Raw genomic sequence first — 11,393 nt, 5'->3', positions numbered from 1 at the left:
GGTCCTAAAGCACACCATGGCTGGCTTTGTACCACATTCCAATGATAAAACTGGGGGGGACAAAAATGCAATTTCAGAATGTGAGGGGTACGAGCAGAGATTTACAGATTGATGGTTGGGGCCCATCCAAAAACTTTTAAAAGAGTGCTGGCTCTTTTAGCTACCAAAGCAAGGGGAAGGTGGGCGCTTCACCAGGCCGAAATCCAAAATAGATAGATTCCAGAAAAAGTTACAAAACTCCCGTAGCCTACTTCACAGAGAACATGCCGAGAAGTTGACAAAACAAAAAAGGACAACAGACGAGGTACTACACAATAGAGCAAACAGGTATGATTTTCTCTTTCATTTTGAGCCCACGGCAAGAAAGCACCAAAGCCTGCCAGGCTAACGGGTTACCACTAGATAACACAGCCACAAAGTTTGTGAATAGCATGAGGTGTGGCTAACATTAGCCAGCTTGAGCTAGCTACCGAGCTAGGATACGAACTCGATAGCACAGAGTAGACCCTCCACATGACGTTGAGAAATAGTGCATTGTGGGTAGTTTAGACTTTTTTCCGTAAATAAGTAAATAAATATGTATTAACCCAAAAACATAACTACATTTGTACTTATAGGTAACCAGATTGTGACTACAACTAAGTTACTGAGTCTGACCACACTGTGTTGTTACATTGGTGAGTAAAAACAGCTTCCTACCCGTTATCTGAAGCTTTGAGAAAGCCATGTGCTTGCTCTCATCATCTCACTGTGAAACAAAGTTCCTCTTTGCTTTCCTTGCAAAGTTCCAAATTGGCCTTTTCTCTAAATGTGCATAGCTGTCTTTGCTTTGATCTTCCTTGACAAACATGGACAGACATTGACCTAGAACCTAGAACAATTAGAAACCTAAAACAGTCATCCAACACAGTCATGCTATTTTGAACAATTTATTTATTTATTATGTCACATTCCAGGGAATGTTTTGGAGTTTTTTATCAACTACTTCGACCATGGGACAGACAGTGTCCTGAACACCCATAGCACATGCATGTTTACGGCCAAGTCGTTAAAGATTCCATAAATAACTGACACGCGCTCCAAGCACATCCATCATGCAGGCATGTGGGGACAGGTGTGGGAAGTGGGAGTGTAGCTATGGCAACAACACACGTCTCCAAATACCCATGTCTGTCTGTGTGAGTCATGTTATAAGGTTTTGCACTTGTGGCTTCTCTCCCTGCCTGTTTTCTCCTCTAAGCTCAGTGTGTTTATTTTTGTTTGAGTATTTCCAGGAATGCATTTTTGGGCTATGTTGTAGGTCTCCTTCTCTCATCTCAGTGGAACGTCCAACAGTTAGCTCATAGGTACAGAGTAGACCTGCTGGTCAAACAATAATGCATCCACAAATCACCTCGGCATGGGACAGCTCACAGACTGCATCAGAACACACCCAGGTGGGAGACATTCCTATGTTGTGTTGCGCTTGTTTGTGCTCCCATTAAGAAATGTCACCCTCGGTGGCATGAGACATTCTTAGTGCAGCCTCTAATGAACAGGAACACGTCAGTAGCGATCAGAACACACAGGCAGTGACACACGCATGCACACAAACACACACACACACACACACACACACACACACACACACACACACACACACACACACACACACACACACACACACACACACACACACACACACACACACACACACACACACACAGAGAGGAGATTGAGTTAACAACACAACTGACTGGCTCAAATGCATTAAGAAGGAAAGAAATTCCAAAAATTTACTTTTAACAAGGCACACCTGTTGCGACTACCTCATGAAGCTGGTTGAGAGAATGCCAAGAGTGTGCAAAGCTGTCATCAAGGCAAAGGGCAGCTACTTTGAAGAATCTCAAATTAAAATATATATTTTTTGGTTACTACATGATTCCTACATGTGTTATTTCATAGTTTTGATGTCTTCACTCTACAATGTAGAAAATAGTGAAAATAAAGAAAAACCCTTGAATGAGTTGGTGTGTCCAAACTTTTGATATGTGTTTAATAATTGTACACACACAACAGACGCTTTCTTTTCTATGTTGCACTACTCTAACAAAGGTCATTCAAGTACAGCCATCACATTACAGTGTTCTTTAAATGCTCCAATGACGTCTAAAGGTTTTTGTTAGCCAGCAGGTTTATTGTCCTCTTCAATGACAGCTACAGTCAGACCACCCAGAGAGAGCATCTGTCCTGCCTGTCCTGCCTCATCACTGAGGCAATTAATATATATATTTTTTAAAATTTTTACCCCTTTTTCTCCCCAATTTCGTGGTATCCAATTGTTGTAGTAGCTACTATCTTGTCTCATTGCTACAACTCCCGTACGGGCTCGGGAGAGACGAAGGCTGAATGTCATGCGTCCTCCGATACACCAGCCGTACTGCTTCTTAACACAGCGCTCATCCAATCCGGAAGCCAGCCGCACCAATGTGTCGGCACCTGGCAACCTTGGCTAGCGCGCACTGCGCCGGCCCGCCACAGGAGTCGCTGGTGCGCGTTGAGACAAGGAGATCCCTACCGACCAATCCCTCCCTAACCCGGATGACGCCTCCCGGCACAATTGGCGGTCGTGGCCGGTTACGACAGAGCCTGGGCGCGAACCCAGGGACTCTGATGGCACAGCTGGCGCAGTACAGCGGCCTTAACCACTGCGCCACCCGGGAGGCCCATTTAACTTATTTTTAACATTTTAGTAATTTAGCGGAAGCTCTTCTCCAGAGTTATTAACAGGAGCAATTATGGTGAGGTGCCTTGCTCAACAGCACATCGGCAGATTTTTCACCTAGTCAGCTCGAGGATTCGAACCAGCAACCTTTCGGTTACTGGCCCAATGCTCTTAACAGCTAGTCCACCTGCCGCCCAAAAGCACAAAGAAGAGAGACAAATAGCTAGGGCCAGGAGTTTTACCTGATCATGTAATCTGACAAGGAAAAACTACTGGGCCTGCAATATTCTATATAACTAGGGCCCAGAGTTGTTCCTGTTCAGGAAACATTGTCAGGAAAAACTCCTGTGCCTGTGTATGGTACGGCTATAGCCTTGGGCATTCCTCTGACCATCACAAGATTTAACTATTGACGTTCAACCCAGGGCAAGAAGGTCATGACCAGAGTTACACAGTTCACAAGTTCAGGCTCCTAGAGAGAAATTATATAGCCCACGAGGGATCCCAAAAGAGTGTGTGTGTTTGTTTGTATGTGTGCGTCAGGTGCGTGAGTCCACTAATTTGAAGGGGCATCCACATACTTTTGTTTATGTACTGTATGTGTCAACACCAATTCTGCTTTGGCAAGTAATGTGGTTGGCTATTGTCGTAGACAAGTCATTCAACACATCATCACATCATCTTCCTCTCTCGCTACAAAATATAATTTGAGTTAATTGACATCATTGGGAGTTACAGCCCTGTGTCAGGTAAAGAGCCATTGTGTTTGTGTGGTTCAGGCATGTGGACACTTAACCTACGTACAGCCTTAATCCAATCAGGGCCTCTGTCTTCTTTCCCTCCAATGGGAAGAGGTGTTGATCCTATGGAGACACTGAGATTTGACAGTTTAGTTATTTAGCAGACAATCTTATCCAGAGCAACTAGGGTTAAGTGCCCTGCTGAAGGGCACATCAACAGATTCTTTACCTAGTCGGCTAATGGATTTGAACTAGCAACCTTTCATTACTGGCCCAATGCGCTTCACTGCTAGGCTACCTGCTGCCACAAGTGAGAGAGACCGTAAGCCATAGTCCTCAGACGCTATTCAAGACTACTCCCAGGGAGTCTGAACTCTTACAAGATCCTCGCCCTCTTCCTCTTCCTTCTGTTTTTCTCTCTCACCCTCTTCCACACAGTCTTTTCTCTTTCTCTCTATCGTCCTTCTCTCTGTTTCTCCTCTGCTTTTCCAATTCTCTTATATTTCTCTTTCTGTCTTATCCTCCTCTTTAATCATCTACCTGTGTCTCCCTATCCATCTCTTCCTTCCATTAGCTCTCTGCCTGTTACCTTGTTTCCCTTTCCTATGACCCTTCTCCAGTCCAGACAGATGGATGTGGTCAGGCAAAGGCTTTGTGTTTGATCATTTCTCCTCTTCATTAATCTACAGTGGCCTGACATACTAGAAAAGCTACTGAGGCTTTTCAACTGTAGCCATTGTGAGTGGATCCAAATCAAATCAAATGTATTTACATAGCCCTTCATACATCAGCTGATATCTCAAAGTGCTGCACAGAAACCCAGTCTAAAACACCAAACAGCAAGCAATGCAGGTGTTAAAGCACGTTTGCTAGGAAAAACTCCTTAGAAAGGCCAAAACCTAGGAAGAAACCTAGAGAGGAACCAGGCTATGAGGGGTGGCCAGTCCTCTTCTGGCTGTGCCAGGTGGAGATTATAACAGAACATGGCCAAGATGTTCAAATGTTCATAAATGACCAGCATGGTCAAATAATAGGTCTGGGACAGGCACATCCGGTGAACAGGTCAGGGTTCCATAGCCGCAGGCAGAACAGTTGAAACTGGAGCAGCAGCACGGCCAGGTGGACTGGGGACAGCAAGGAGTCATCATGCCAGGTAGTCCTGAGGCATGGTCCTAGGGCTCAGGTCCTCCGAGAGAGAGAAAGAAAGAGAGAAAGAGAGAATTAGAGAGAGCATACTTAAATTCACACAGGACACTGGATAAGACAGGAGAAGTACTCCAGATATAACAAACAGACACTAGCCCACCGACACATAAACTACTGCAGCATAAATACTGGAGGCTGAGACAGGAGGGGTCAGGAGACACTGTGGCCCCATCCGATGATACCCCCGGACATGGCCAAGCAGGAAGGATATAACCCCACACACTTTGCCAAAGCACAGCCCCCACACCACTAGAGGGATATCTTCAACTCAACCCACTCAAGTGACGCACCCCTCTTAGGGATGGCATGAAAGAGCACCAGTAAGCCAGTGACTCAGCCCCTGTAATAGGGTTAGAGGCAGAGAATCCCAGTGGTTTAGGCTCTAGAAGACAAGTCAACATAGTTGCAAATGTGTCCATTCGGCTTGAATATCTGATGAAGAAGTACATTTTGAAAAAATCTTTTACTTCATGACCTGTACATAGTAAAAATTTGCTGAACATTGAGAACCACAATTGCTACCCGCTGGGCACACACTGATTGAATCAATGTTGTTTCCACCTCATTTCAATGAAATTACGTTGAACCAATGTGTAATGGGAGTTGAATTGAATTGAATTGATGCGCGGTTCTTCTAGCTTCTAGGTCCCAATGCTATCTTAGTACTCTTACCATAAAGCTTTGTGTCATGACTGACCTAATGAGAGATGTATGTATCAGGTTAGTGGGAATGACCACACACCATATGGTGTGGTCATTCCCATAAAAACATCCAGCATCTGGAAGCTGGTCTTTTAATAGACTCTTTCTAACTGAATTTAAGGAGGGTTGCGTAACAACTGTGACGCCCACTCTGTTGCCTCATCAAGCAGGCACGTCCTCTGTATTGTTGATGATGATGCAGCAACATTTTGGACTGAAAGAAACAGTTGTCTGATAAAACATTTGTAATATTTGGTCTAAACAGAAATATATTATTTGTAGACTGCCTGTTTACATGCAAAATTGTGTAATCCCTCAATCAAAGTTCTGGTGTGATTACATGGCTAGCAGCAGAAGTAAACCCCAATGGAATGAAATCGCACAAACCATATGAAAATGAGTAAAATGTTGAGTCAATAGACACATTCTACTATCTATAGGCCATCTACTGTATATATCAGATCATTTTATATACTGTCTATAAGCAGTGGTGTAAAGTACGTCAGTAAAAATACTTTAAAGTCCTACTTAAGTCGGTTTTTGGGGTATCTGTACTTTACTATTTATATATATTTTTATTTTAAAAATAAATACAACATTTTACCCCCCTTTTCGTGGTATCCAGTTGTTAGTAGTTACTGTCTTGTCTCATCGCTACAACTCCCGCATGGACTCGGGAGAGGCGAAGGTTGAGAGCCATGCGTCCTCCGAAACACAACACAACCAGGCTGCACTGCTTCTTAACACAGTGTGCATCCAACCCGGAAGACAGCCGCACCAATGTGTCGGAGGAAACACCGTACACCTAGCGACCTGGTCGCTAGTGCGCGATGAGACAAGGATATCCCTGCCGGCCAAACCCTCCCTAACCCGGGCGACGCTAGGCCAATTGTGCGCTGCCCCATGGGCCTCCCGGGCGCGGCCGGATGCGACAGAGCCTGGGCTCGAACCCAGAGTCTCTGGTGGCACAGCTAGCACACTATTTATATTTTTGACAACTTTTACTTTACTCCACTACATTCCTAAAGAAAATAATGTACTTTTACCCCTTACATTTTCCCTGACACCCAAAAGTACTAGTTACATTTTAAATTGTTTAATTCACGCACTCATCAAGAGAACATCCCCGGTCATCCCTACTGCCTCTGATCTGGCAGACTTACTAAACACAAATGCCTCATTTGTAAAGGATGTCTGAGTGTTGAAGTGTGCCCCTGGCTATCCGTAAATGTAAAAATCAAGAAAGTCATGTCATCTGGTTTGCTTAATATAAGGAATTTTAAATGATTTATACTTTTACTTTTGATACTTAAGTATATTTTAGCGATTACATTTACTTCTGAGACTTAAGTATATTTAAAACCAAATAGTTTAGACTTTTACTCAAGTAGTATTTTACTGGGTGACTTTCACTTTTACTTGAGTCATTTTCTTTTAAAGTATGTTTACTTTTACTCAAGTATGACAATTGGGTACTTTTCCTCCACTGTCTATAAGTGTCTTTCGACCTCAAGTTCATGTGCAGTGTAGGCTCTGTTGTGTTGTCATGGATACTGAATTCTAGCAACTTACCATTAACTAATCTATTGTTTGCAAATTAGTGTCTGGCTCTAGTTTTAGCAGGTTCTTCTGCGTGTGTGCCCCGTACATGTGAGTGAATGTCACTTTGTGAGACACGTTTGAGCAACGTTTCTAGTTACTTCGTCAGACACAGGTCCTTGTGACTTCTGAGAGTTGCATCATTACACCACTGTAAAGTTTTTTGGCCCGAGACCCCATTTTGATATCAACATTGTTTTGTGATCCACCATGTAAAAAAAGTGATGGAATCAACGGCCAATGTTTACTTTTTTTAATATGGCCTATGACAGTCTATTACAAATCAGTCGGACAGTACTTTTGAAAGTATTTCAATCTGAAGGAAGTACGGTTTGAAGTGACCGAAATGCATCCAAAAGGTATTGGAAAGTTATCAGAAGATCTTCAGGCAATCATTTTGTATGATCTTCTGTATAGAAAAGTACATTACCATTGATGGTCTTTTCCCCCCAGTCTGATTTAGTGCCTGGTCTTGTCCACTCTGTGAGGCTTGTGGGCATTGTAGAGGGAAACAGAAGACACATACATGTTCCTGAGAATCTTATCTTTCAGTGATTGTAGATTAAACAGTAAAGAAATAGTGCCACATTTGTAGGAAGAAAAACCGCTCTGTTTATGACAAGCACAATTTATTACAGTTTATTACGAGCACAATTTTTACATTTTATTTTAAAGTTTCTCACACGACCCCATTTTCAAATCAGGCGATCCCAAATGGAAATGCTGCTGTAGCCTATGACCTAGCACCTCGTAGCCTACCTATGACCAACCGCATCACAGCTGTGCTAAAATCACAATAACCCCCCCCCACCATATATTATTGCTTATTAAGAGAGAATGATGGATGATTGTTATTTTTTTCACAAGCTGAAGTTCAAAGCATACCCTGAAGCTTCCTACTTTGCCAATTGGGCCACACGTTTTGGCTGCTGTCACCTTCAGAAGCAAACTCAATCTAATGAGGTATTGGTGATACTTTAGGACCAGCAGGTGGCAGTATGATACATCTAATTTAAAACTGGAGAGTGAGACTAATCCAGTGAGGCATATGGGATGGCAGGTCACATCTCCAGAGGTTTTTTCTTTTGAGTGACACCAGAGAGGAGGATACGACAGAGGCAGAAGACCTCTCAAAGTGTCAGTCATAAATCCACTCAGCATGGGTGAATGAATAGAGCAGGGGCCAAAACACTCTTTGTTTTGTTTCTAATCAGGAACTTATTTAGAACTGGGAGGCTAGGGGAGTGGACTCTGTGAAAACCAACAGCACTTTAGCCCTGCTGGCTTAAAGTTGAATACCTCTGGGCTTCATTCTTTAAAATAATGGTGCTACCTAGAACCATTTAGGGTTCTTCAGTTGTGCCTATACGAGAAACCTCTGCAAATATTTTTTTTTGGCTCCAAGTGGAAACTTTCACTAATACAAGGTTCTACGTGGAACCCTTTCGCCTCTAAAGGGATCTAAGTGGAAGCTTTTTCACCACCAAATGTTCTACCTGGAACTAAAAAAGGCTTCTGCTATGGGGACAAACAACGAACCCTTATACCACTCTTATTTTGTGTCATAATAGCAATCAAAACTGATTTGAAAAGGAAAACATAATCTATCAGGGGAGACAGATTGTTGGCAGCCTGATAGCTACAGTTATTGTACATCCTCCCTTTCAGTCTGTCTGTGGATCAGCGTGTGAATTCTGACACTGTCTGATGAGAATGTCTCACCCTTGTTGTTGACTGTTCTGGGTTCAGTCAAACTGAAATAAAATGGGATTAAGCCCTGGGATTAGAGTCTGTGGCTGCAGGGGAGAGTGGGGTTCATTTGGGATTGCCTGGAGGTTGAATGTTAACCACCAGGCAACCACAGAACCAGGGTGGGCTGGGACCAGAAATTGGTCCTGGCATATCTAACACACCACCCATTTTTTTCCTTTAGGCCCCCACACTGGCCCAATTTCTGATGTTGAGGGTTCCACACCGGCCCATTTTTTCCTTTGAGGCCCTCATTATTTGCCAGATAATTATCATTTTGCACAAAATACCCAAGTGAGACAGACCAGCCCATCTGGCATTTGCCTGAAATGTCAGATGGCCAGTCCACCCCTGCATAGACCCCATACAGAGATTGTGCTCATACTGTGTTCTTTGCTGTGGAGAACATTAATCTGACATCTAATCAACTCAGAACCACTTTCTCACGCAGCTAAATCCATGCTGTATTGAATAGTCACGCACGCACTCACTCTCTCTCTAACTGTCTTGCATGCACATACTTACCTATCCACGCAAACGCACACACTTTAATTGTGAAATTGTATGTGTGTTTGTGCATGCACAAGCAGTGTGTGCGTATGTGTTTGTGAGCTCGTTGTGTTGACCGCTCAAACTTGCTGAGCTTACACTGTCTTCGTGGCATGGTTGCCATGGTGAATTTCTACATGGGCGATCGAGGATTGCATGTTCCGCAGCCCTCCACTGTGTGTCAAGCAGCTTTCTGTGGAGAGACCCACAAAAATAAAGAACCAAGATAGAACTGTGAAAAATAGAAAAGAACAATCAGCATTCAGCTGTAAGCACCCCTTCAATCGATACACTCACACACGCACAGTGTTATTTCACATCAGCCTGTGAACTATGACAAATCTACACGTAGGGATTATTCAGTGTAGTGCAACCTGATAGAAATACAATGTATAAAGCTGACACAATTCATTGTTGTATATGACAGAGAATAATGCATTTTCTACACAATACATTTCTATTTCAATGGTCCGCAACGATGCACTCTCCTGAATAGACCACTGGTATCGTAGTATAACACGGTGGGTTGGCTGGTGAAGAAATGAGAGGAGAGATTTCCTCATTGAAAAGCTGTTTCGGTGGATAATCTCGCTGTTGAATAGAATGTTCTTTCTACGTCAGAGGAGAAGACACAGGAGACATGATGCTATGCTTTGCTTTGCTATATGTTCTACAGTGCATTCGGAAAGTATTCAGAGCCCTTGAATTTTTTCACATTTTGTTACGTTACAGCCTTATTCTAAAATGGATTAAATAGTTTTTTCCTCATCAATCTACACACAATATCCCATAATGACAAAGCAAAAACAGGTTTTTAGAAATGTTTGCAAATGTATAAAAAAAAGAAACGGAAATATCACATTTACATAAGTATTTAGACCCTTTACTCAGTACTTTGTTGAAGAACCTTTGGCAGCGATTTCAGCCTAGAGTCTTCTTGGGTATGATGCTACAAGCTTGGCACAATTCTCTGCAGATCCTCTTAAGCTCTGTCAGGTTGGATGGGAAGTGTTTCTGCACAGCTATTTTCAGGTCTCTCTAGAGATGTTCGATCGATCGGGTTCAAGTCCGGGCTTGAACCTTTAGAGACTTGTCTCGAAGCCACTCCTGTATTGTCTTGGCTGTGTGCTTAGGGTCATTATCCTGTTGGAAGGTGAACCGTCGCCCCCAGTCTTAGGTCCTGAGCACTCTGGAACAGATTTTCATCAAGGATCTCTCTGTACTTTGCTCCGTTCATCTTTCCCTCAAGCCTGACTAGTCTCCCAGTCCCTGCCTCTGAAAAACATCCCCACAGCATGATGCTGCCACCACCATACTTCACTGTAGGGATGGTGCCATGTTTCCTCCATATGTGACGCTTGGCATTCAGGCCAAAAAGTCCTTTAGGTGCAATTTGGCAAACTCCAAGCGGGCTGTCATGTGCCTTTTTATTGAGGAGTGGCATCTGTCTGGCCACTCTACCATAAAGACCTGATTGGTGGAGTGCTGCAGATATGGTTGTCCTTCTGGAAGGTTCTCCCATCTCCACAGAGGAACTCTGGAGCTCTATCAGAGTGACCATCGAGTTCTTGGTCACCTCCCTGACCAAGGCCCTTCTCCCCTGGTATGCTCAGTTTGGCCAGGAGGCCAGCTCTAGGAAGAGTCTTGGTGGTTCCAAACTTCTTCCATTTAAGAATGAAGGAGGCCACTGTGTTCTTGGGGACCTTCAATGCTGCAGACATTTTTCGGTACCATTTCCTTAGATCTGTGCCTTGACACAATCCTGTCTCGGAGCTCTACAGACAATTCCTTTGACCTCATGGCTTGGTTTTTGCTCTGACATGCACTGTCAACTGTGGGACATTATATAGACAGGTGTGTGCCATTCCAAATCATGCCCATTCAATTGAATTTACCACAGGTGGGAACATTTTAAGGATGATCAATGGAAATTCAGTGCCCCCTCATTTTCTTTGGCTCCCGAGTGGCGCAGCAGTCTAAGGCATTGGATCTCAGTGCAAGAGGCATCAATACAGTCCCTGGTTCAAATCCAGGCTGTATCACATCTGGCTGGGATTGAGAGTCCCAAAGGGCGGTGCACGATTTGCCCTGCGTTGTCCTGGATTGGCCGGGGTAGGCCGTCATTGTAAATAAGAATTAGTTCT

Source organism: Oncorhynchus mykiss, chromosome 28, assembly GCF_057628025.1.
Source record: "Oncorhynchus mykiss isolate SJ-2025 chromosome 28, ASM5762802v1, whole genome shotgun sequence".
NCBI classification, from domain to species: domain Eukaryota; kingdom Metazoa; phylum Chordata; class Actinopteri; order Salmoniformes; family Salmonidae; genus Oncorhynchus; species Oncorhynchus mykiss.
Note: the sequence above shows the minus strand (reverse complement) of the source record.